We start from the raw sequence: 26,346 nt of genomic DNA, 5'->3' as shown, positions 1-26,346 counted from the left end.
TATTTCATCTAAGATTCCCAGGCTCAGCCTGGCAGAAATTGTCTCTGTTCTTCCATCAACTGAACTGAGAATATCCACAAACACTGAAGTCAAGACAGTCAGATCAAGTCTTGTACAATTAATATAATGTATATACATCATTATTAGTCAGCTAAAAGATTGAGAGTTAGGGTATTCTTGTGTATGGATAATAGGTATTGCTAAACTACTTGATGCTTAAAATATTTTCATAAAAGCCAATCTGAAAATCACATATACTAGTTAAATGTAAAGATTATGGGCTTTTGTTCTTCGGAAAGCATTTATGTCCCTACTTTTCATGAAAATAGGTTCTCATCATTTTTAAGAAACAGAGGAAGAATAAGTTGTTATGAAATTGTTATGGAACTGTAAGTTTATTAACTGGGAACTAGGAAAAAATCTAGTGCTAGAGAAGGGATAGTTCTTTGTTCTTATTCAAGGGACAGGAGTTTTAACCATACACAGAAGAAATTTATTTGAGACTTATTTTTCTTAATAGATATTCATTGAGGATTTCTGCAGCCTCTCTTTTCCCAGACTGTTAGATAGTTCTTTTCAGAACAACAGCTGCAGCAAACCTAGTTAAAATAAAGAGCAGGCAGCATACAGATCCATACATATGCTTTGTGAGAAACAGGCAGCATATCCAGATTTATATGTGTGCCAGTCCCCTAGGACATCATAACTGTGTTTGTTCCTTTAATAACTTTAGGCTCCAGTGATCAGAATAAAAATTCCACGCTGAAGCTAATGCTTCATCCTTAATTCACCTTACTACCCTAAATTATATAGTAAGCAGACTTTAAATGCTGGAGTCTGGCTCCTTCCAGCAGACTCCAGCCACACATAATAGGTTGCCTGATTTAATTCAGGGTCTCTTTCTTCAAATCTTACTTTGTTTTTACAAAACATTTGGCTCAGCCATTTCTTTCCATGCACAGCTTTTCTGAGCCCGCCTTCCAGCATGTGGGGAATTGTAGTCTCCCTGACAGGAGCAGCACGTCAAGCTTCCTGACTTGCAAGAGCAGTTGAGTTATTTAGACAATCTTATTCTTCCTAATTATTATATCTACACTTTACACTTACAACCTCTTCCTACAAACGTACCCCAAATAACTGAGTTGAGCAGCTTATTAAGCAGGCATGGCCTTCCAGCAACTATTGTGACTACAGCATGCCAGTCATAATCTAATGATTACATATGGTTTTTTAATTCCTAGAATCAGATTGTAATGAAAACAGACTTCTAGATTACCAGTATCTATGAGAGGCATTGAGACAAACACAGGTCATAAACAGCTCAGGCTAATGGGACAGTGGTGGGCAGAAAGCCAAACCCCACTCAGTCAGTGCTTAGTCAGTCTGTCATACAACATAATGGCTAAAAGTAAGCTGAACATGCCGAAATATACTTCCACTTTCAGCTTCTGAACACCTTTCAAGATTTTTATTTTACATGATCTGACATTATCTTGAATCTTGTTTGAGACCAGAGATAACTGCTTTAGAAAGGTCAGAAATTATAGAATCATAAAATGGCTAGGGTTGGAAGGAATTTTAAAAACAATTTAGTTCTACCCCCTGTACCATGGGCAGGAACACCCTTCCACTAGAGCAGGTTGTTTAGAGCCTCCTCCAACCAGGCCTTGAATACTTCCAGAGATGGGGCATCCACAGCTTCTCTGGGAAACCTATGCCAGTGCCTCACCACCCAATTCTTACAAAATTCTTGGAGGCCTTGCTGGATTAGGCAAGACTACTTGTCTCTGCTACACATGAAATACATAGCTGTTTTTTTGCCGCCAATAACTCAAAACTGGTTTCACAATAAAATTCTGAGCTTGGTTGTTGATAATGCTGGTGGAAAAAGAATATTGATATGGTCCTTGCACCAATTCCCTGACCACCACCTTATGATGATCCTTTTCTCTTCATCACTACCCATCTTACTGTCCTCCTAAGGACAATAATTCCTCTCTGTTTCTGTATGTCCTCTATCCTTAGCTAAGCTATAACTTAGCTTTCTTCTGTGGCTCTGCTGAGTGCTACCTTCCAAACACCTCTATTAAAATATTTTCCTTTCTTCCTTTCCATTCTGATTGATGAGAATCCCCCAACATGATTTGATCCAGTGCCAAAACTGCCTTTCTAGAACTGCCTTAATTCCCATGTATCTGATATTCTCAGTAAGGTCTCTGCCATTATTCCCAGTAATAATGGTATTAGCTGTATTAAAATCAGCTGTATTAAAAGAAAGGTTGTGCCCCCCCTGAGGGCACTGACTGGCCCCACCTGGAAGCCCTACTCACATCCTCTGCCCATGGCCAGGAGTTCCAGGTAACTCAGCTTTGGGCTCCCAGATCATGTCTGGGCTATACTGCAGCTATGCCTTTTCCAGTCCCATCTTCTGGGTGAACCTTGAACCAATGCTGGACCCATCAGCACATTCTGCTGCTCTTACTGGGTTCATCCCCTGTCTGCTTCTAGGGCTGTTCCTGGACCCCATCACCAACCCCCAGCTCTGCTGAGGTCCTGTGGGACTGTGCCCTGGTCAGTGAGAACACAGCCCCAGTTCCCTTCACTGTTTTCCTTTCTTTTCCTTCTGAAAATCAAGCCCCTCAGCCTGTTCCCCCTCAACATATGTCTCGATTCTCCATTTTTTCTGCATCCTAATTTTCTTCCACATTCAACCCAGGATATAGTTTTGGTGGCTTTGTTTTTTCTCAAGCTTGAATTTATCTTTTTATGACACCTTCCTATTTCTCCATTTTCCCCCTTTCAAGTCCAATTATCTTTTAAATCCCACCTCAAAAGTCCATTTAATTCATTTATTCTTGCCAGACCAAGAATAAATGCTTTCCCCTTTGAGGATTGTTCTCCATGAGGTCTTTTGAGTTTTGGCAATAAAATCCACAGACAAGAAAGCATCTTTCCACACTTGGTGGTCTCAGACATAGTCTGCCCTAACCTTGGACTGAAAATATTGATCTTTTAACTATTTGCTCCTGGAAAAAGCCACCTTTCTCACGTCATTAATTTTCTGTGAATATCTTGCTGTACCTATAAACAGAGAGCCTTCCAGTGATCTGATCAGGCTTATTGTTAAGAAATACTTGTTTCTGGGATGAAAAGAAGTCTCTGTGCTCCTGATTTCTGACTCAAGCCACTTAGTACCTCCACAGGTACTTGCAAGTTCCTTCACTGAGATATCATGTATGGCTTCACCTAAAGTTCTCTCCCACTCACAAAGCAGCCCTGTCCTCCAAGCATTTACACCTTCTGCTCTCAGAAAATGCAGCATCTTGTGCCTGATCAGCAACCTGCTGAAACTAGGCATGGATAAGGGAATGATAACTGTATTGTTCTAATTTTTCATTATCTTAATGGAGAGCCTGTATATATATATGTCCTTGTGCATTTTAAAACTCAGCGTATTTCTATGACATAGATACAATTTTACACGGTACACGACATACACAAGTCTAACTGGAAACTGAGTGAAGACGGAGGTAAAATAACAGTATCCCATGGAAAAATTGAGGAAACTGCTACTTCTCAAAGTTTCTGTACACAATTCTGGCTGAAACATCTCATCTTTCTCTCAGGAGGCAAGGGATGCTCTCTCAGTGTTATCAGCTGTTCTACATGGTATGGAAAAAATAAAAGAACAGATACTCCAAATTGGGCTGACTTCAGCTTTTTTTTTTTGCAATTCATTTAATCAGCAATCACGTAAACTTGTGGTGCCAAAAACCCACACGGTTACATTTACTTTTGAAACCCAGTGTACCCAAATGAGGGAGGGAATTGCTTTTGTGTGATTTATAATGGCAATGAAGAGTTATATTCTTTTGGGTAATGGCATTGTGTGATGCATTTTCTCTTTGGGGAGAAAGGTTCTGAAGTGTTTTAAGCTGTCTCATCTACCATTACAAACTCCAGCAAAACTGTGAAATTCTTACAGGAATCATGACTGCATAAAAATCCAGTTATAACTCACAAACTTCTCTGTACTTTAGTTGTGATTTTTTGTTGTAGATTCTTTTATGGAAAATTTGACAGTTTTATAACCCATTGGGCCCTTTAAAGGGCTTTGGTTGTGTATTATGGCTGCTATGTTTGTGGGCGGCTTTTAGAGCAAAAGGGGAGAGGCAGAACACCATGAAGAGGGAGTGCAACTTGCTCATGACCTACAGGAAATGAATGAACTGGACAGCACAAACTCCCAGTGTACAAATGGAAAGGGCACTACTTAAAATCAGCCCTTGCTTAGGCAGCTGGGAGGGTCAGTGCCACTTCTAGGGCTGGCAGAGGCTGCCTGGGGCTGGTGTCTGTCCCATCCCCTTTGCACAGGTAGCACGTGGCAACTGAGCTGCAGCAACAGCCGCTGCACTCTCTTTGCCCATAAGTCAAAATGCTTCGGTTTCAACTTCCTGCAGCCACACTATTTACCAGATGGTTTCCTAACAAACAGCACAACCCAACTGCTGAATTATTTTACATATGCTTGAAAGGCCTGAGAGGAAAATAAACATAAAACAAATTACTAATGGGAATTGAGTGATGCATTTTTGAGAGCAACAGACCCCATCATTATTTCAAAAAAACCTCTGTGCATTACGATTCTATTAAAAATAAGTAAAAAATCTAAGTAGTTTCCCACTCTGAGAAAATGGGTCTAATTTTCACTCAGTAGAAATATGAATCCCATTCCCACCCGAGCACCTGGTCATTAGCAATGGTGTATGAATGTGTTAAAGCTCATATCATGCTGCAAATATGCTTCAGCTTTGCCTGCAAGAAATTCCCTTTTCCCTCTTCACTATGAATCTACATTGCTGCTTCTGTACAACAGCTATTACTATTATTACTACTACTTTTTCTTTTGGTTTGGGCTTTCAATATTAGGAATTGTTCTGCTTTTTTCAGCTTTAAAAAAAAAAAAACCACAAAATCCAAATGAAATTAATGCAACCATAGAGGGAGCTTCTGATGTCTTTGTAGAGAAGGAAAAGCTATTGACAGTGACAGAGAAATTAATGAAAATAATTATAGCTGAGAAATTGAATTCCAAGAAGATGTGACTTTGCCTTAAGACCAAATTCTATTTCAGTGTAAGGTTCTGCAAAAAGATGTAATTTATAGCATAACTGCCTCCTTTCAATATGCAAAGTATTGAGAGGAAGGACAAAAATCTGACTGGGACAAGAACAACCTTGATTAACAGTTGCTTAATGTAAAAATGCAGCAGCTTTTCAGCCATGGTGAGTGGCAGAAGCAATTCAGGCTACTCAAGAGAGCCAGCCCTTTGCAAGCAGATATTAATATATAAATACAGAAGGGTAGTAGAATAGTACCAAATTCTCATTATTTAGACACAAACTTTTAAAATGGATTTTGCAAAAGAAACATGCAGCTTCTTCCCTCTGTGTGAAGTCTGTGTGAATACAGGTTTTATATATGTCATGGCTACCTTGGCGAGAAGGGGGATGAAACCAGAGCTCTCCAGAAAAGACAGCAGAGCTCTCTCAGACCTCTCAACATCTTGCATAACCCTATCATATTCCCTAGACAGCTGACCTTCAAAATGTCATAAAAATAGCTAATATTAGAAGTACACTTTTACAGAGTAGCACCTGGGCTTTATATCCTATTCTTGCCATGGCTCTTCAGAAGAAATCTGCCTTAAAGCATATTTTGCTTAAAGGATAAATAAAAGGATACAGTATGTTTGTAACCAGTATCCTCAACAGTACATTTAGTGAAATATTAATCACTTTTTCTAGTCCCTGAACTACTTATGAATTGCTTATGTCATTTTTTAGAAGATACCACATAAAGATTTTTTATGTTGGTATTTCTTAACTATCACCCTTCTAACCAAGAAATTTTGCCAGAGGGGATTTACTTCACAATTAGAGAAACTCATGTTTTAGTTTACTTGGTCTGGAACAGTGACACTTCCCTTTCTCTTCCTACTAATGGAGGGAAATACCAGACTGATTTCTCTGAGGTATGGTACTTACCATACCACCTCAAGATGCTTCTTGTGCATGCTAGGGGACTCAGTACTGGCTTTTTCTTTTCTGTAACTGACACAAATATGCCACTGGAACCCACACCAGTAGCACTCATCAGCTGAAGCTTTCATTCTCATATCCAAAATAACTCTGCACAGCCAACCCAAGGAGGAACACACTGGGCACAATTAGGTATTTAAAAAATCTAATATTTACCGGAATCTGAAGCTATTAATCCAGAGATAAAACAAAAATGGAATATTTCATTTAAATGCTTGTAACAAAGTTACAAGGCACCAAAAACAAGGATTCCAACTGAAGCAGCTTTAGCAACAAGCCTCCCTGACAACTCTACCTTCCCCAACAGAGCACAACCCCTCCCTCTCGAATACACATCTGTTCATCACACCTAATATAATCTCAGTTATATAAGCAGCTCCAGCACAAGGCACTTGATATAAATGTTGATGTCATGGTGATTTTTAAAAACATTTCTATTAACATTCTGTCTTCAGCCTTCCCAGCTGGCTGATTGCAGGCCATTGTCCAAGATGTTCCAGTTCTTCCCTGCAGAGCTTTCTCATGTATCTTAATAATAATTCATAACATTTCTATTGCACCTTTTACTTTGATTCCCACTGACACATTCAGCTGTGACTTTCAGAGAAGCAGTAATACTGTTGTACCTGTGATTGCCTCCAGGATACATCAAGGCAACATTTGTCAGGAAAAGAAATATATTTTACTAGATCAATTATATCAACTAAGATAATTATAAAAAACAGACGATCTCACAGTCACACAAGGCCTTCCTCACAAAGTTTGCTGTATTGTCTCACCTGCAGTTATGAACTAGAAAATGCCTTCTTAATGGTGCGCTGGCCAGAAGATTGACTTGATTTGGAATATAGCCTAACCTTGTTACAGGAGTTATAAATTTGCAAAGATTTTATAGTTTGTACCAGGACCAAATATAAGCAAACTAGAAACATATTTTCAAAAGCACTTTTCCTCTCCCTCTCATCATTACACTCTTCACTGACCTCTTTCACCTTTTCATATACATGTGGATCAGTGAGTAACTATTTACATTTTATGCTGAAAATTAAAAGGCCAAGAAATGCATGCTAGAACAAAGAAGAGAATGTAAATCAATCTAATGCTAAAGCAATCAAGGAAAAAGTGAGGTAAAATTACTTTGCAGATCTGTTCCTAGCATTTTCCCTCCCCAGTTTCAGGAATGAGTACAACAAGCAATCACATGCCACCACAACTTAGCCTACCACTAATAGCATACACACAATGCCAAAAAACAGTGAACAAACATCACTGAATATAATCTAAAAAGCAAAAAAATTATTTTCCTTTTGGCATGGATGTAAGATGCTATGAAGTAGAATAACAGAACCCTTAGTAGAAGGTGATTGCAAATTTCTCCCATTGCCCCAGGAGCACGCTCTGATCCCAAGGAGTTAAAGACTACAACCAAGCACAGTTCAACTTCCACAATCTCATCCAAAACTGGCACCTCTGGTGAGATCATGAAAGGTCATGAGGAGACCATGAGCGACACAGACATCTGAGCAACCGGAAAATCCATTTTACATGTGTGAGTTCATTTAATTGTCTATTTAGATGGTAGGAATCTCTTGTCACTGTTGAACTAAGGTCACTGAATTATGAGCTTAAAATATTCTTCATCCCTCTGTCCAGATTCAAAGTTTCAAGGCCATTGTGGTTCTATGTAACCACATGAGATGCTGCCAACAGATCAGTTATTTCATTGCTACACAACGAAAATGTTCAGAATCAGACATGAAGAATGAAGAAATGCCTCAAAATGCACATCTGGCTGTGAAATCAGTCACTTCGCAACTTCTGAAAATCTTTATTTCTGTGTGGTATGCACTTGCCATATTTGAGAGATGCTTGATATAATCTGTGCAGTGAAGAATTACATCTAGGCCTGATTTCTAGACAACACCTAACTGTAATAGCCAGCATATTCCAATGAGAGACAGTTCATTTGACCTTCTGCATCTTGTTTTACCCAAGCTGGGAACACTCCTGCTATGCCATCTGTTCCTACCACAGAAGCAGCAACACAAGGACACAGAAGAAAATGAGCTATGCTTTGGCAGTTTGGTCCTGCTTGAGCCAAGGCAGCATATGGTTATGTTGTGTGTTCATCAAGACATCAGTGCAATGAACTTCCTAATTTCCGTTGAGGATGGTAGCCAGGCTATGCTAAAAACAACTATGTCACTCATAATAGCAATAACAAGGATGGTAACAGTAACAGCAAACTACAATAGCACTGCTGTGCCTAATGTCTTTATAGTTTCAATTTTCTGTCATTTTCTTCACTTACATTGCACTATTGATCTTTAACTCTGTATTGAAAGGGTTGCTAAATTGTTGTACCCTGAGCAAGCGGTCCATTTATCTGGACTAAAGCTAGAAGAGATATGAAAGGGGGAAAAGGGTAGTTACATGCGGTCAAAATTAAGTATTTCTTAGACCACATTTCCAGGCTGGAATTAGCCAGGTTCTGGAACATGAGCAAACATGTCCTTATCTGTGTACACAATCCTTGCTGGATGCCCTTAAAATTCCAAATAGCAAGTTTGAGATCTTCATCTGCTTCTTTATGTTTTGAGTACACCACAGCCTTGCCACATAAGTCCATATACTTTGGATACAACCTGGACATTACATTGAGTCATACCATAACTTTACATTGTCTGTATAACGGAGTGAGTCTCCCACACTTTCTGTTTACCTGACAGGACTAATGGACAAGTCTGACAGGGAGACTTCCTCCGATGTGTGTCGATATGTGGTATATCACAGAACAGTAGAACTGCTGAGGCTGGAAGGGGCCTTTTGATCATCTAGTCCACAGCCCCAGCTCAACCAGAAGCAGTTAGAGCAGGCTCCCCAGGACTGCGTCCAGTAAGGCTTTAAAAATCTCCTCAGCTGGAGACTCCACCACCTCTCTGAGAAACCAGTGCTTGGTCACCCTCACAATGAAAAACTGTTTCCAGATGTTCAGAGGAAACTTCCTGTATTTCAGTTTGTGCCTTTTACCTCCTGTGCTGCCACTGGGCACCACTAAAAGCCTGGCTCTGTCTTCTTTGTCCTCCCCATTTAGGTTAGTTTTACACATTAGTAAGAGCTTCCCTGAGCTTTCTCTCCTCCAGGACAGTCTCAGCTCTCCTGGCCTCTCCTCACAAGAAAAAAGCTCCAGTGCTTCTCTCTTCCCAGTACAGCCCAGGATGCTCTTAGCTGCCTTTGCTGCAAGGGCACACTGCTGGCTCATGGTCACCTTCTTGTCCACCAGGATCCCAAGTTCCCTCTCTACCCAGCTGCTTTCGATCTGGTCAGCCCCAGACTGACTAATAAGGTTTGTAAGTGTCGGAAAATGAACTCCCCTTTAAAATGTGTGCCTGCATAACACCAGACTTGGATGTTGATGCACAAATGGCAAAGAAAAAAGAGATCCTTTAGACTAGACCAGGCAGTGGAATTTCTTACAGCCAGCTGTGAAGTGTTGATGAGTCAAACATGAGACTTAAAGTGGAGTGCTCAGCTTGCAGCTACCCTGACTTAAAACATTCCTCTCAGACATTCACAGAGTACTACAACAGATAGTCATAGTCTTCTGCTTTGAAAACATCTCTCTGGTGTAGTTTGATAAGTTTCCACTCTCTCCTGCACAACAGAAGAAGATAAACATGTGTGAACACCAGTCTTATGGCTCCTATGAAATACAACTCATCTTCAACCTTCTACATCTGTCATTTCAAATACAGAGATGAAACTTTCACTGGGCTATCTCAACTCCCAGGTCTTTCCAAGGGAAAAGAGAATCCTTGAAAAAGAAAATATTCTACAGAATTTGTTACATCGTGAAGATTGCTTCCAATCAAAGGCAAGTGATCAGTAGCCTGTTACAGTCTGAAGTGTCTTCTGGATTCCTAATTCAATAACCACATGGCTTCTGTAACTATAAAACCTCTTTCTAAAGTTAAAGGCTTCTTCCATGACCTGAAGACATGGCCAAAGCACACTACATCTTCCTCTGGATCAACTCTGGATCATCTGGATCAACCATCCTATCCCACTGTACATGGCAGCAGATGGAAGCTACAGAGTTCATAACTAAGGGAGGGAAGAACACATTCCCAATGACCCAGTCAGGAGCCAAAATCAAATTGGTCTTCCAAATCACACAGTGAGAAGATTGCACCCTCTCCTGGTGCAACCAGGATCAAGATTCCAAAGACAAGACCTGCAATACAACAGATGCCGTAATAAAGGGTGGCAGAATTCCACCTCTTCTGCTGAGATCTCACCGATGGAATATGATTGTGATCTCAAAACTTACTCTTACCAGAATTAAATAAAAGGCTTAGGTCACAATAACTCACAATTCTATAGGATTTTTTTCAATGAGAATAAATGGAAAAAGCGTCAATAAAAATTTTGCCACATTGCACTCTTGCTCAATGCACTGCAGAGGAAAGGGGGAGTATATATGGTTAATGTTTCCTTTTCTGACCTTTTTATTTTCACAGAAAGCTTTAGTCTTAGACATCTGAACACATTAGATGCACAAGGGTTAACAGGTTAAAAATGTGAAAGCCGAAGTGCATGGTTCGCAATATTTCTGCAGTTCTCTCTCAAGGCAAAATTCTACTGAATATCAGTCAGTGTTGAAAGCGAAGGGAGCCAACCCATCTTGTTGTTGATCAGCATCGACTCCGATTTATTGATTAAATCAGCCACTTTATATAAAAGTGTTAATTAACTTCATGCATATTGCAAAATTCGAGCTCACGATAGGTTACAGAGAAAACTCTAACCCCTCCTTTTGTTTACAATACCCGTGGTTGTTTATTGAAACCAAAATTAGTGTTCTCACTGTGATATGAAAAGTTCTCAAAACCTTCATATCTGTTCCCAGAGCAGCCAAGGACTGTTATGAGAAGACTGTCTGAGAACCTAGTTATTTACAAAATCAAGCCTGGGAACTGCTGCTTCACAGCTACCCCTTACCTTCCCATCAGCTGTATACCTTCATGGCCTCTTTCTTTAAGTCATGCTTGAACCAGGCTCTCCACACGTCAGATTAATTCTTTTGTTGAAAAATAAATGCAGGATTGATTACCTATGGCCTCTGCATCTCAAAGGATTGTACCTAGTACAAGAAGGACAAACTGTAAGCTACAAGTGAGCACACCCTCCTTCCAGGAGATTGAGAAGACAGAGATTTAGAAAGTCTTCAAGAAGCATTCAAAACAAGAATCTTGAATCTTCAGTTTTGAGGATGATTCTAAAGAAATATGTTATTTATTTAACATATTTCACAATTTAAATCTTTATAACTCTAGACCCATTATACAAGTTAGAACTTTCCAGCATCTGAAACAGAGAAATCAGAAAGCACATGTGCATGATTGCTTATAAAACCAAAATGTTGTATAAAACACATACAGGGCGTTAAGAAGATGAAACCAGCTCCACTAATTTCTTCAGCCTACACAGACATATGACCAAAAGATAAAACTATCATCTTCTAGATATTATATCTATTCTGCACCATTTTAATTTCTAAGTAGTCAGATCTTTTGCCCAAGGACTCTTCTCACTTGGCACCACTAACACATTCCTGAAAAGAATCATCTATTCATTTGAAAATTGAATAGGAACACAATTTACTAACAATTACTTCAGCTACTTATTCCTCCAGATTTCAAATATGAAGCCACAGCTTTGCACCCCTAAAACAACCTGATCCTGTGGGGCAGGATATGGGTTAGATTCTCACCACTGTGTCCCAGTGCACTACGGTGTACAGAGACATCTCAGCTACTCCTGCATGACAAGTCCCACACACAGTTGGATCGCAGTGGATCAGCCCTTTTGGGGCAGACCAGGGGCAGACATTGCCTTCCTTTCACACAGCAGCTGTTTGTCCTGGCCGTACAAACTTAAGAACAAGACAAATCCAACAGTATGACAACTGGTTCCAAGGGTACCTGGAGGCACAAGCAGTCCCTGGAGAATCCACATGGTGAGGCCAAAGCAGGGGCAGCATCTCTGAGCAGAAGTGGTGAATGAATGTCCTCCTGCACATGCAGAAGACATATTCATGAATAAGGAGAGGTGCTCATTCTGAATAATCAATCTTAGGAACTGTCACCTGTGAGAGTGGAGTGGATAGGAGATTCACACTTAAATAAATATAACCTGTTTGATTTAAAAAAATCACTGCCTCCAGCAAACACTTGAGTATATATTTATATGAAGAACAAAAGAATGAGTAGGCAGAATACAATATTCCACTCCATTCCAGAAGCACGTTGCATAAAAATCCCACAAATACAAGCCTGGAGCAATGTCAAGATTATTTCACTGCTCACTAAAAACCTGCAATTTTGCTGTTAAGCTTGATGTTTGGAGCAAGATTCATTAATGGTCTAACAAGAGGTAAAACCACTCACAGAACACAATCAGTTTTGGTAGCAAAGGACACATGACCTCATCCAGAGGCCATAACGGAAGTTCTCAGTGCAGAGTCAGATGTGGATTGAAAAGTAGGGAGACAACACTAAGAGCCACTGCTCTTAACAGGGCAAGACGATGCAGACACTGCCCTTGTTAAGCAGGCCCCAGGTCTGTGAGCAGTTTTGCAGACAGAGTAAAGCAGAACTGAACAGAGTGGCTGAAGGAGTCCTCTCGTGGGCTTGGCTAAGGGGATCAGACTGTGTAGTTCCAGTTCTTAACATTTATCCATTTAGAAACCTTTTCGGCTTAGGTCATTCAAGTCATAGCATGTTCAGCATTATCTGTTGACAAATAACCTTTATAACATTTAAGCACAGGAGCACATCTACTAAAAAATAGTCAGATTTAATATTTTCCTGCTTGCAGCTGATTCATAATGTAACTTGAATTTGTATTTAAATCCTGTGTGTGTGTGCACAGAGTGTCTCTTGGTATTTGCTTTGGTTTTTCAAATATGTTGTTAAGTGAAAAATGTTCTGCTGTACAAGCCAAAGATGCTGAACATGGTAAGCTACTGTCAGTCTTAAAATACATGCTAACTTTTGAACTGCTACATTGCATAAATAGGTATTTACAGGCTGTTTATTGTGACGGAGTTCACAGGGGTTTTCAGACGAGAGAAGAGACGAAGATTTGATTCTATATTTCAGAAAGCTTGTTTTATTATTTTATGATATATATTATATTAAAACTACACTAAAAGAATAGAAGAAAAAGTTTCTCAGAAAGCTAGCTAAACTAAGAATAGAGGAGAATTAATAACAAAAGTTTGTGGCTCAGACAAAGAGCTGAGCTAGCTAAGCTGTGATTGGCCATTAATTACAAACATCTAAGATGGGCCAACCACAGATGCACTTGTTGCATTCTACAACAGCAGATAACCATTGCTTACATTTTGTTCTTGAAGCTTCTCAGCTCCTCAAGAAAAGAAATCCTAAAGAAAAGATTTTCATGAAAAGATGTCTGCGACAGTTTAAAAGCAGTTTATTTATTTAATGGTGCATAACAAATCCTGAAGCAACAGTACCATTTTCATGCAAATTTGAACTGAATGCCTTTTAAAAATATACTCCTTTTGTCTAATATACTTATTACAAAGGCAAGTCAGTTCAGAAAACAAAGTGTTACTGAGCTGTGAAGTTTTCAATATACATCAACTTCAATTTTGTGAACATATGGGGTCAGATTCAGCTGTGTCAAAAGTCCAGAGATGTCAGAACATTCTGTAATTAGTATTTGCTGCCTTTGCACAACATTGGGCAGATGGTCACATTTTAAAGAGATTTCAGTACAGTGGCCATAAGTCCTTCCTCACTAATGGTGCTGTATGATTGAGGTGTCTTAGGTCAGGATCTGCTTTCACAAAATGGTACAAAATCACAACTTCCATGGACTTTTACTAGAAATTTGGGATAAATCACATCTGAAAATAAATCCTTAAATTAAATCAGTGGTCACCAGTGCTTTTTTTTTACATTAATAACATTTGATCTTGAAATGCCACTTCATGTGTCAGGGCTCAGGCCCAGGCAAAGATTTTTCATTAAATGGGAAAATAAATGCTTAGAGGATAAACTCAGGAACCTAAAAGAAATTCAAGCCATCAGTTGTGTAAATAAACTGGAGTCATAATCTAGCCTTCAGAGAGACCCAGGGTCTCCCCTGCTTGGTTTCATAAGTCACAGACAGGATCAAGGAGAGCAGAAAAGTTCTGCTGTGTAGGCATTAGCCTGCTACAACTGAAGTCTATAGAAAAAAATTTATTAACAATTTCTAAATTGGCACTAGGTTAAAGAAAAATTAAAAGTGAGCTAAATTTTATATTTTCAAATGCTTTCAAATGCTTAGTGCATCTCCAAAAGTATGATCCTAAATGGATTATCCATGAGACAATCTGTGCAGAGCCAGGAGTTGGACTTCCATTATCCTTGTGGGCCCCTTCCAACTCAGAATATTCTACAATAAGAAATTGTTTCATGAAAATTTGGAAACTTAATTTCTCTACTTAATTGTGACATTTTACTTCTGATGCAGAACTTCTGTGGTCTTCAATGAACCAGGCAACACTCAGAAAACACACAGGGGAGGCCACAGCAGCTTTCACAACTGGTGCTAAATGTAAAACTTCCAGGGACAGCAAAACAATTCCCTCTCTTCGCTGACTCAGTACCAGCTTTTCCTTCAACACTGACAGCAATTACTGGGAATTAGTGTCAAGTGGCCTAGGGCTGTGGGACAGACAGGTATCCCACAAGAGTATGGTAAGAGAAGGCCTCCAGGTGAAAGGAGCTTCAGATTTGGAGCCAACAAGTGCTGACCTACTGAAGGAAGATGAATCAAGCACAAATTCCTGTCGTGCTCAGCCCTCTTGAATATACAACCATTCAATATTAATTTTCCAATTTTTTTACAAGCTGACATTTCAACCCCCCGCTCCTATTTCTGGCTGCATAACTTTGCATCCTGCATTCCCCATGTATAAAGAACAGGATTCTTGTGTACAAGTATATTTTTTCCTCCAGCAATGCATAAAGGAGTGGGTGTTCACATATATGTAAAGCATATGTGTGAGCATTCACCCACATTAACATTTTTGGGTTGTTAGTGGGTAGGTCTATGTGCAAGTAAGCATAAGACAGGTTGAGTCTCATCTGCAAAACTGAATCAATCATGTGCTGTCAGCAGAGATTTAGCTCACAAAGAACTTGAGTCTTACAACATATTATTGACTTGAAGGCCATGCTGGTAAAGCAAATGGTATATATTAAGCCATTTCTCATCAGAGCATTATATCCTTTAAATGCCTAACAGAGGAGTAAGCAAACAAAAAACATGGCTGTGAAAAAATGTCAGGTCTGTAATTCAGTCACTGCTAAACCAAGGGGACTGGGATTCTTTGGGCAACTCACACACCGCAGGGATACTACTATTTGGCATTTTTTTACCTGCCAGCTCAGAGTTTTTTGCATCCAAATAGTGTATTGATATAATTTCTTATCTCTGAATTGTAGAGAGAAAAGAAGTCTTCTGAGTTGTGCTTCTCTGTCTGCTCAGGAGATCTGAGGAAGCAGGGAGAACAGATGGGCAAAGTAGCATGTGCAAAAGCATTTCTGAACGCAGCAAGTCACTCAGAAGATCTAGAAGAGACCCTTCAGCTGTCACTTTCCCAGAGGTATCACCTAACATTTTTGGGCCAGGGGTTTTATTATGTTGGTGTTTTTCTTATAACAGGCATTTTAATATATTAAGCTGAAAATGATAATATCTGTGGGACTTTTGGCATTGACAGCATTCAGTATAGTGCAAGAAACCAACAAGATCTGTCCACTGGGCCACAAATCCAGGAAAGGGCTATGACTTCAGAACAGCCCAATTCTGTTATACAGAAATCACTACCACGAGCATGGGGAGGGTACAGCTGAGTTCTGTTCTCACCATGGCATTTTATTTCCTGAATCTGGGTAGCTCCTCACAAGAAAAGGGAATTACACCCTAGCATCATTTACCACCCACAGACCCTGACAGATTTAGCAGGAGGTACGGTGATTCAGTATACAGAGGGTGGATTAAAAATAGCAACATTGTGGCTAAGTTGCGTCCACTGTGTCTCTAAACACTGCCAGCCTCAAAGCAGCCACTTAGAACACTTGAAAACTAGCTGTGCTATTGGAATAGTGTGTCCACTCACCAAGGTCATGAAATTTCTCATGGACATGAAGGCAATGAGGCCAGAAAAAAGACAATCTGGCCAAAAATCCTGATTGCACGGTTACTGAACAAAACCACTACTTCCTACTCCATGCATTTCAGCTTTAAAAACTCATGAGTCAAGAAAGCGAGTGGAGAAAGCAGCACAGCACAAACTCAGTAGCATTACTAGGCCCCTGGGTAGAGAAAAGCTCAAATATACAGAGACTGTTCTACTTCCACTGTCTGCAATCAGTATGTTTGCTCTGGGATAAAACAAACCTCCATAATCAAATACTGAAGGAATGCTGGACTGCATCTCATATACTCGAGCAACTGATCAAGAAATAATTTATCCCTGTGCAAGTCTTGCCCTTGTAAGTCTGCCAAGGTCAGTGTCACTTTAGGTTATCAGCTGTTGGAAGTGCTGGCTAAGTTAAACTGCCTAGAGCAAGCTTTAAACTTACATACCCGACTTCTTGGACAAAATGCGTGTCTTAATTTATCTGAATTTGCAATCCCCTGATAATGCAAGGCACATTCTTCCCCTATGCTCCTTATTCTCTGCTCTTATTTCCCTTTTTGGCTCAGGTAAGTCTTCCATATGCAGCAGACCAAGACCTCACTACAGAGAATATACAAGCATCATTCAGCTGGCATTCACCATCATATGTCCCTCTTAAGAGATAATTTAAATTAGATTTAAATCCTAGTAAGGTGGGTTTTTTTCCATTAAAAGGTTGCTGCATGTGCAATCTCCTAAAGTGATTTAAAATTTATTTTTTTCTTCAACTCACCATAAAACCAGTAATCTCCTTATCAAGTATGCTGTATCAACATTATGAGCCACAGACTAGGACCTAAATCCCACTATTCAGTAATCTGAAATGCAGGTTTTTGCTTTGGTCACAGTCTTAGCAAGTGTCCCAAAGGCAGTGGCACCTCTCTGGTCTGCCCTGCACCTTCACATCAGCTCAGGACCTTTGTTTCATTGAAAGTTTAGGGACTTTCGGATTATTTCAGTGCTTAAACTAATTCTAAAGGAGTTCTTAAATTCCAAAGTCATGTGACTGCTTTTTAAGATGTAAACATGGTTTTTTTATTCAAATCTGACAGTATCACCACTCACTTTTACTTAGAAATTTAGTGTTAGAAACTGGAACTGCTTGGATGCAACAGAGGATTTTAACGACCAGTTATTCCCCAGGTAAACCTACGTCCTGGTTTGAAAAGGAAGTAAGATTTTTGGGATGCTGTGGTCAAACCAATAGGTGCTCAGTGTGGAGAGATTTATTAATAATTGGTTAGCTGAGAAAGGCCACGCTGAAATAATGCCGCTGGTTAAGCTGAAAGAGAAAAGCCAGCAGTCAGCAAGCTAAAAGGAAAGGTCAGCAGTGACCTTGCTGCAACATGAGGAAAGGGAGTAGAGATATTCCTGAATATATCCTGAGAATATGTAGAAAGTATCAAAAGTAGAACCATAGGAATGTAGAAGTAGGCGTAGATGCTGATATGTAAGCTGACCAATCCTGAGCTCAACTTTTGCAATATGTATGAAGCTTATTATTAACTGTATTTAACCCGCCGTACTGATCAATAAAATTGGGCCTATGATGATCAACGGATGTCTGGGTCTCCTTCCTTCGACAAATGGTGGAGAATGCGGGCATAACCGAATCTCTACCCTTTTTCTCGATTAAAAGAAAAAGGGATTACGCCACGGTCGGGAAGTTGGGTTTGGGTCCCGGCAGCAGGGACGGTGCCGGAATTTGAAGCATCCTTAAGGTTCACAACGGTGGACTTAAGCCAATACGTGCCGCCGGAGCCTGGAGAGCTGCAACAGCGCTGATTAATAGGTATGGATAGGCAAGCGGCATATGATTTATTTACCGCCTATTTAGAGCGGCATGGGATAAAGGGGATAGATTTAAAAAAGGAGTTACCAGGGTTATTAGCCTATGGCCATGCTAAGGGTATTTTTTCTAACCCTCATACAGTTCATGAGCTAACAGAGTGGAAGAAGTTTGGGGAAATATTGTGGGATACAGTGTTGGACGATGATAAGTCAGCAAAGAAATTCGGGAAGTTATGGCGGGTGGTGTATAACACGTTACTGCAGCAGGTCTCTGAGAGAAAGGCAGCAGAAAGGGCAACAGAAGCTCATAGGAGGAATATAGGGTATGGTCGTGAGGATGATCCCCTGGCACCTTCTGTAACTAAGATACTTATGCCTAAGGGTCCCCAGGAAAGTAGTGTGGAAGATTTTTCTATAGGCGCAGTGGAACCGTCTGCACCTTTCCTGTCTGAGGGGGAGGGCGAGTCGGATGGTGGGTGTAATAGCAAACCAGCTTTGCCTCCGCTACCGCCTTCGGGCGGGTCGGATGGTGGGGGTGTGAGCAAGCCAGCTTTGCCTCCGCTACCGGCTTCGGGCGGGTCGGACGGTGGGAGTGGGAGCAAGCCAGCTTCGCCTCCGCCGTCAGCCTTGCCTCCGCCGCTTCCCCTCAATGAGCCGGCTCCGGTTACAGCTTCGGCGGGGGGGCTGATTGCCCCCCGCGGGCCGTCTCAGCTTGAGCCGGCTCCGGTTACAGCTCCAGCGGGGGGGCTGATTGCCCCCCGCGGGCCGTCTCAGCCTGAGCCGGCTCCGGTTTCACTGTCAGCTCCTGCGGGGGGGCTGCTTCCCCTGCTTCCCCCGCGCGAGCCAGCCTCTGCTTCACTGCCTTCCCCGTGCCAAAAAACTCGGTGCCTGCACCGAAGCGCCAGCAGCATAGCACCCTTAAAGAGCCAGATCCCATCCCAGGGGCACACCGTGATCCATGGGGGGAGATGGCTAAACAGAGGAGGGAAGCTTGGGCTGCTTTGGCGAAAGAAGTAATGCAAATGGGGGATGGTGAGGCGGTGGAAATAGCTTCTAGTCTTGCATGCCCAGTTACATACACACCACACTATGATGCACAGGGGAACCTTACGCATAATATAGCAGAATATACTCCCTTAGATTGGAAGCTGTTAACTCAGCTACGTTCTACGGTTAGTCAGTTTGGAGTAAAAAGTGAACCTGTTAAGCAAATGCTAGATTATCTTTTTAATACTCAGGTTTTATGTCCTAATGATTTAAGAGGAATAGTTCGGTTGATATTCACTCAGCATCAGCAGTTGTTGTTTAATGCACATGACCCATTACATGGAGTAACAGTAAAGGAGCTGATGGGCTTAGAGGCATTTTTACGTACAGAGGCACAGATGATATCGGGAGAAGATAAACTTAGGGAGTCTATGTGGTTAGTGAGTGCTGCAATTGACATGGTTAAAGAGCCAGGAGGGTTACCGGTTTATATGGGCATTAAACAAGGTAGAGAAGAATCATTTGGAAATTTTATCGATAGAGCAGCTACTGCTATAGATCGGGCTGGTGTTGCAGGGCCCTATTGAAGTAGTGTGCCTTGCAAAATAGCAATCCAGTAACCCAAAGAGTGCTAGCTACTTTAGGGGCAAATTGGGCTATTGAGGAAGCATTAGAGTGAATGGCATTAATGCCAACAGCTTCACAGGCATTTATAGTAGAAGCCTTAAAGGAATTAGGATTAGGGTTGCAAAAGCATAGTCTACTCAAAATCAGGTGTTAGCTGCTCTTGCTCCTCTCCGAAGCGGCTCACTGGTGGTCACGTAAGGAGGCTCGAGACCATTCATCAAGTGTTACTGATGCGGCAATGAGGGACAGACACAAGTTGCCACCGTGTCATCGGAGACACCAGCAGCTGCCGTAACATCGCTGCTACCTCCTGCCTGCAACCCGCAACAGCAGGGAGCCTCGGCTTGGACTTATCAGCAGCAGTAGATGTCACACTAATGACGAATCGGCCTGAGAGGATACCCACTGGAGTAAAGGGTCCTCTTATATTAAATGGACAAACATGTGGAGCATTATTGCTGGGACGTTCTTCTATAACTATGTTGGGATTATTTGTTTTGCCTGGTGTTATCGATGCAGACTTTACTGGGGAAATACAAATCATGGCTTACACCCTTTATCCTCCGATTAAAATTACAAAAGGACAACGCATTGCACAATTGGTACCACTGTCACAAATGACATCAGGAATACAATCATTTACGGGACAAACACGGGATGAAAAAGGTTTTGGCTCTACTGGTGTTACACTTTTAACTGTGGATTTACAAAATAGACCAAAGCAAAAGGTTGGAATTACTTATGGGCATCAAAGCATAACCCTTTATGGATTATTGGATACAGGAGCAGATACCAGCATTATTTCTCCAGAAGCATGGCCACAACACTAGCCTCTATTTCCCTCATCAAACATGCTCACAGGAGTGGGAGGATTTACACTGGCAAGCAGGTCGCCGTCTTTGTCTGTGTGTATTGAGAATCAACAAATATCTGCTGTGTTTTCAATTGTTCAACTGCCTCCTACAGTTTCTTGTTTAATTGGAAGGGACATTTTAACACAATTGGGAGTGGTGTTAACTAATCAACACCCTTTGGGGTAATTGCCATTGCTTGGACTTTCCCCATTCCACTCACCTGGAAAACAGATACACCGGTGGTGGTTAAGCAATGGCCATTAAAAGGGGAGAGTCTTATGCATGCCCATGAATGGTACAGGAACAATATACAAAAGGGCACCTACGACTATCTACAAGCCCTTGGAATACACCTATTTTTGTAATCAAAAAGAAATCAGGGAAATATCGTTTGATACACGATTTGAGGGCTGTGAATGACCAAATGGAACCAATGGGAGCTTTACAGCCTGGTCTTCCAAATCCAGCTATGATTCCAGAACACTGGCCACTTTTAATTATTGACCTAAAGGATTGTTTTTTCACTATTGGCCTACATCCTGATGACATGAAGAGATTTGCTTTCACTTTACCAGCAATAAATCGTGGAGAACCGGATAAAAGATTTGAATGGATGTCTCTTCCGCAGGGCATGCGCAACTCTCCCACTTTATGTCAGCTTTATGTTGATGCTGCTTTACAGCCACTACATCGCAAATGGCCAGCAACTATAATATATCATTACATGGACGATATTTTGTTTGCACAGCAACAGCCATTCTCCTCTTTACAGATTGAAACCATTAAAAATACTCTTGCTGCATATTCACTTGTTATTGCTGCAGAGAAAATTCAGGCTACAAAGCCCTGGAAATATTTGGGATGGACTCTGATGGATCAAATAGTAATACCACAAAAATTGGAATTACAATTGGACATTAAAACTTTACATGATGCACAGAAGTTGCTGGGAGACTTACAGTGGCTGAAGCCTATTGTGGGAATACCAAATCATTTACTAGAAGCCCTACGGCCTTTGTTGAGAGGCGTGGACCCTACTACTCCTGTACACCTGACAAAGGAGCATCATCTTGCCTTGCAGCAAATTAGTAACTGTGTACAGCAAGGGTATGTGTCTCGTCGACAACTCGACCACCCCATTGACCTTACTATCTGGAATAGCCCTTGCCACTTGCTTGGTGCTCTCTCTCAGTTGCAAAAGAAAACGGGGGAGATACGGGTGTTGGAATGGTTATCACCACCACTACAGCATAAGAAAACAATATCTTCAAAAATTGAACAATTGGCTGCATTAATCAAAAAGGGGCGTCTCAGAATTCTTGAAGTGGATGGTAGAGAACCTGCTACTATTAGATTGCCTATGGAAAAAGAAACCTTGGACTGGTACTTGATTAATTCAAAGAATTTACAAGAAGCATTATTAATGTCACCTGCTAAAGTAGAGACTAGTAAATTAGTGCCTAGAGTTTTGCAATGGATGACAGAATGGAACTGGATTACTCGACCTTTGAGAGAAGAACGCCCCATAGAAGGAGCTATTACAGCCTTTACAGATGCAGGAAAGAAATCAAGGCGTGCTGCTGTTACCTGGCAAGAAAAGGGACAATGGAAGCATCAACTCCTCACAGCAGACCCTGCAGATAGCTTACAAACTCTGGAATTGTTAGCAGTAGTATGGGCGGTGTCCAACTTACAGGAGCCTTTAAATGTGGTCACAGACTCTTATGTATGTTGCAGGAGTAGCCAAACGAATAGAGGAAGCAGCAATTAAGGAAGTGAATAATAAACGATTGTATGAGTTACTGATACAGTTAAGGAAGGCTTTACGAGAAAGAAATGCAGCATATTCTGTGATTCATATTAGGAGTCATAAATGGTCTGAAGGTTTAGGAGAAGGGAATGAACGTGCAGATAAATTGGTTACCCTACCCATTGATAATTCTTGTCCTATTGACAAGCACACATTGGCCAGAGAAGCACATAGTAGATATCATCAAAATGCAAGAGGTTTAGCAAAACACTTTGAGCTGAGTTTGTCAGAAGCCAAGGCCATTGTCAGAGCATGTCCAACATGTAGTTATCATAATGGTGGGATAGGTCTAGGCATCGGGGTAAATCCTCGAGGTTTAGAAATAAATGAGAAATGGCAAATGGATGTTACACACATAGCCAGATTTGGTAAAGTCAAGCATGTGCACGTCACCATAGATACATATAGTCATTACATATGGGCTACGGCTCAGGCAGGAGAGAAAGCTACACATGTTATCAGACACCTGTTAAGTTGTTTCGCTGTTATGGGAGTTCCAAAGAGTATTAAAACCGATAATGGTCCAGCTTATGTAAGTGCTAGGGTTCGGAAATTTTTGAATCAGTGGTCTGTTAAGCACGTGACAGGTATTCCACACTCTCCTACTGGACAGGCAATAGTGGAAAGAGCAAACGGTACCCTTAAGCAGTATATTGAAAAACATCAAGATTTGGCAGATCCACAGGCATGTTTGTCTAAGGTTTTGTATGTGATTAACCATTTATGCATTTTTGGGGAAGATGATACCCCCCCTGCAATGAAACATCATCCGAGGTCAGGTCAGGAAAATACTAAGGAAACAGAGGTCTGGGTTAAGTATAAGAACCCGAGTACAGGATTATGGGAAAAACCTGCAAAAGTATTATATTGGGGTCGGGGGTATCTTTGTGTTTCCTCACCTACAGGGCCTTTGTGGGTGCCTGCTAAGTGGACTAAACCTGTTTTTGATGCAGCCTCTGGTGGATCGCCTTACGGAGGAGGACAGGGAGCGACTGGGGAAGAAACTGCTTCTAGTCCTACAACCACTACTGTTACAATTGAAGGGGTACTCGGAAGCGTTGGACAGAGCACTGACACGTCACTATCGGACAGCCCAGGAGCTGATTGGTTTTATTGACTCATTATCAACTTTTCATTTAACGAATCCAGCGAAACTACATTGCCTTGACTGTCACAATCCACATTGTGCTGCCTGGATAGCTCTACGTTGTGGGGGTTGTGAAAGAACTTTTTGGATAGAACAATCACTATTGTGGGATTTGTGGTGTCATACTTGTGAACAAGAGCACACGTGGGGTAAAAGTTGGCAAGATGAATTAAGGAGACAAACAGGGCAAAATGCATATATAGCTTTAAATCTTTATGAGTCTCCTGAACAGAAAATTCTTGCTTATTATCGATGGGAACTACAATGTATTGTGAATAGAATTAAGGTTCAAAGTAAATCACGTATAGTTTCTATAAGGTGTAGGAAATTAGTGCCTTTAACACAGCATTCAATTGTAGGACCCTTCAAAGGGGATCCTGATAGAGCATTAGATTGCTGCATTGACAAATTGCAAAAATTGAGTTTGCAAGTGGCAGGACCAGTGAGATCAGGAGCAGCAAGATTAAAGACAGATAAGAAAAAGAAGGCAAAAGGGGAAGGGTCTCATTTGAATAAGGGTATCAGTGATTGCTAATTAATTTTCTATGATTAGAACACTTCTACAATTGTGGGACCCTCGGGAAGATATAGTTGTTGAGGAGGATAACGAACAAGAACTACGATTACGAAATAAGATACACCTTGTGTTAAAGAGAGACCTTGAGCTGTTAGCCTCATACAGTAAAAAGGCAGAAGAGGCTTTGCGATCACCACCATTGAATTGGTTGCTTTGGATTGAAGAACCACAATTTCATACTGGTCCTTACCTATATTCACTTCCTTGTTACGTTTGCAAAAGGGATAATGATAAATGCTATGCGTGGGTAGCTTTGCATTGTGCAGATTGTAATCAGGTTTATTGGTATTCACAGAGGTCAGTAGATTATTTATGGTGTAAACCTTGTTCTGGAAAGTGGATTCGAAATTATTTCTGGGTTAGAGCTCTTGAACAAAGTACTGGCCTGCCAGGACGGACAGGATTACAGCTTTTTGAGAGCGCAGAACAAGTGATTATAGCATATCTTAGGTGGAAGTTGCAGGAAAACCTTAGAGTATTTGAAATTACTAAAGCCTCACGCATCATAGCAGCTCGCTGTAAAGCTGATTTGCCTTCAAACTTATCTCATGCTATACCTGTGAGCAAGGATGCTGATTTAGAATTAGATCAGTATATTCAAAAATTAACTCAGCCTTACAATAGACAATCTAACAAACCAGGGAAAAGACAGCGAAGAAAGGAAAAACAACGCAAGCAGAAGGAAGAAAGGGAGAAGCAAAGCAAGCAGAAAGAAAAATGAGGTTTGTTCTTGTTATACTGCTCAATGCTGTAGCAAGTGAAGCAGTAGGAATAACACACTTTAGTCAACCAAGGGAAAATTTATGGGTGACACTTGCTAATCAAACTAACCAATCATCACTTTGTCTTAGTCTTGGAGGAGTCACTAACCCATTTCGAACATGCCTGGTGGGACTTCCGGTGTGGTCTCCTGGAGAATTTTGCAGTTTGATAAACAACCAAACCTTATGTATGTCTAACATGTCAAACATCACATTGCCAGTGCAACAAGGGTATACTGCAGGTCAGAGTGATGGCTATCGTCAATGCTTACTAATCCAATCACTTAACACCTCTTTGCATTCTCCTCCTGAGGAATTGGATCTTTTTGAAAGTACAAATGCCAGCGTATCTAACACTACAGCTGGTGGATGGTTTAGCTTCAGACTTTTGGGTGCTCAGAATTTAAACCAACCTAAAGAAACATGGGCCACCCTAGATTCATCCCTGAATGTGAGTGAATTCTCTCCACAGCATTACAATCAGTGTAACGGCACAAATATCACAGCACCAATGAAATTACCCACAGGAATATTTTTGATTTGTGGAGACAGGGCGTGGAATGGCATACCAGCTAAACCACAGGGTGGACCCTGTTATTTGGGAAAATTGTCACTGTTTCACCCTAATGTGTCCTTGCTAATGCAGCTGAGTCAAAATTCAAACAGGAAAAAACATAGCATACATGACTTAGACTGCAGCAAGATAGGAGATCCACGGTTTTGGGGCACATTCAAACAGGTGGTGGTTTCAACTATCATGCCAGGAGGATCTGCCAATAAAGCTATGAATTTAGCAAAACAATTAGGATGCTGGGCAAGGGATGAGCTGAACAAGACATCACAAATTCTAGACATGTTAACTGCAGATGTGCAAAGTGTTAACCATGCTGTTTTGCAGAATAGAGCTGCTGTAGATTTTTTGCTCTTAGCACAAGGGCATGGATGTGAAGAGTTTGAGGGAATGTGTTGCATGAATCTGTCTGATCATTCGGTGTCCATTCACTCTAAGATAAAAGAATTGCAACAGGGACTTCACAAACTTAAGGAAGAAGACGGTTTAGGAATTGACGAATGGCTTAAAGGCTTAGGACTTGGACCGTGGCTGAGGAACCTTGTGATCTATGCTATAGGCCTGCTGAGTGTAATCTTACTGTTTTTGCTTATTTTGCCTTGTATCTTTAACTGTATTCAAAACATGGTTAGCCGTACAATAGCAAAAACATGGCAAACTAATCTCCTTGCACAAGAAGAAAACGGGGGAAATGTGGAGAGATTTATTAATAATTGGTTAGCTGAGAAAGGCCACGCTGAAATAATGCCGCTGGTTAAGCTGAAAGAGAAAAGCCAGCAGTCAGCAAGCTAAAAGGAAAGGTCAGCAGTGACCTTGCTGCAACATGAGGAAAGGGAGTAGAGATATTCCTGAATAT

General features: G+C 41.0%; 1 protein-coding gene across 1 annotated transcript in view; it reads right to left on the bottom strand.

Annotated features, from left to right (window-relative positions):
- Positions 1-26,346, bottom strand: part of SUSD4 (sushi domain containing 4) — a 150,065-nt gene that overhangs the window by 43,267 nt on the left and 80,452 nt on the right. The window lies entirely within an intron of this gene.

This window comes from Ammospiza caudacuta, chromosome 3 (genome assembly GCF_027887145.1).
Source record: "Ammospiza caudacuta isolate bAmmCau1 chromosome 3, bAmmCau1.pri, whole genome shotgun sequence".
Taxonomy (NCBI): Eukaryota; Metazoa; Chordata; class Aves; order Passeriformes; family Passerellidae; genus Ammospiza; species Ammospiza caudacuta.
The sequence above is the reverse complement of the archived record's forward strand: the minus strand, read 5'-3'. Positions and strand labels throughout refer to the sequence as shown.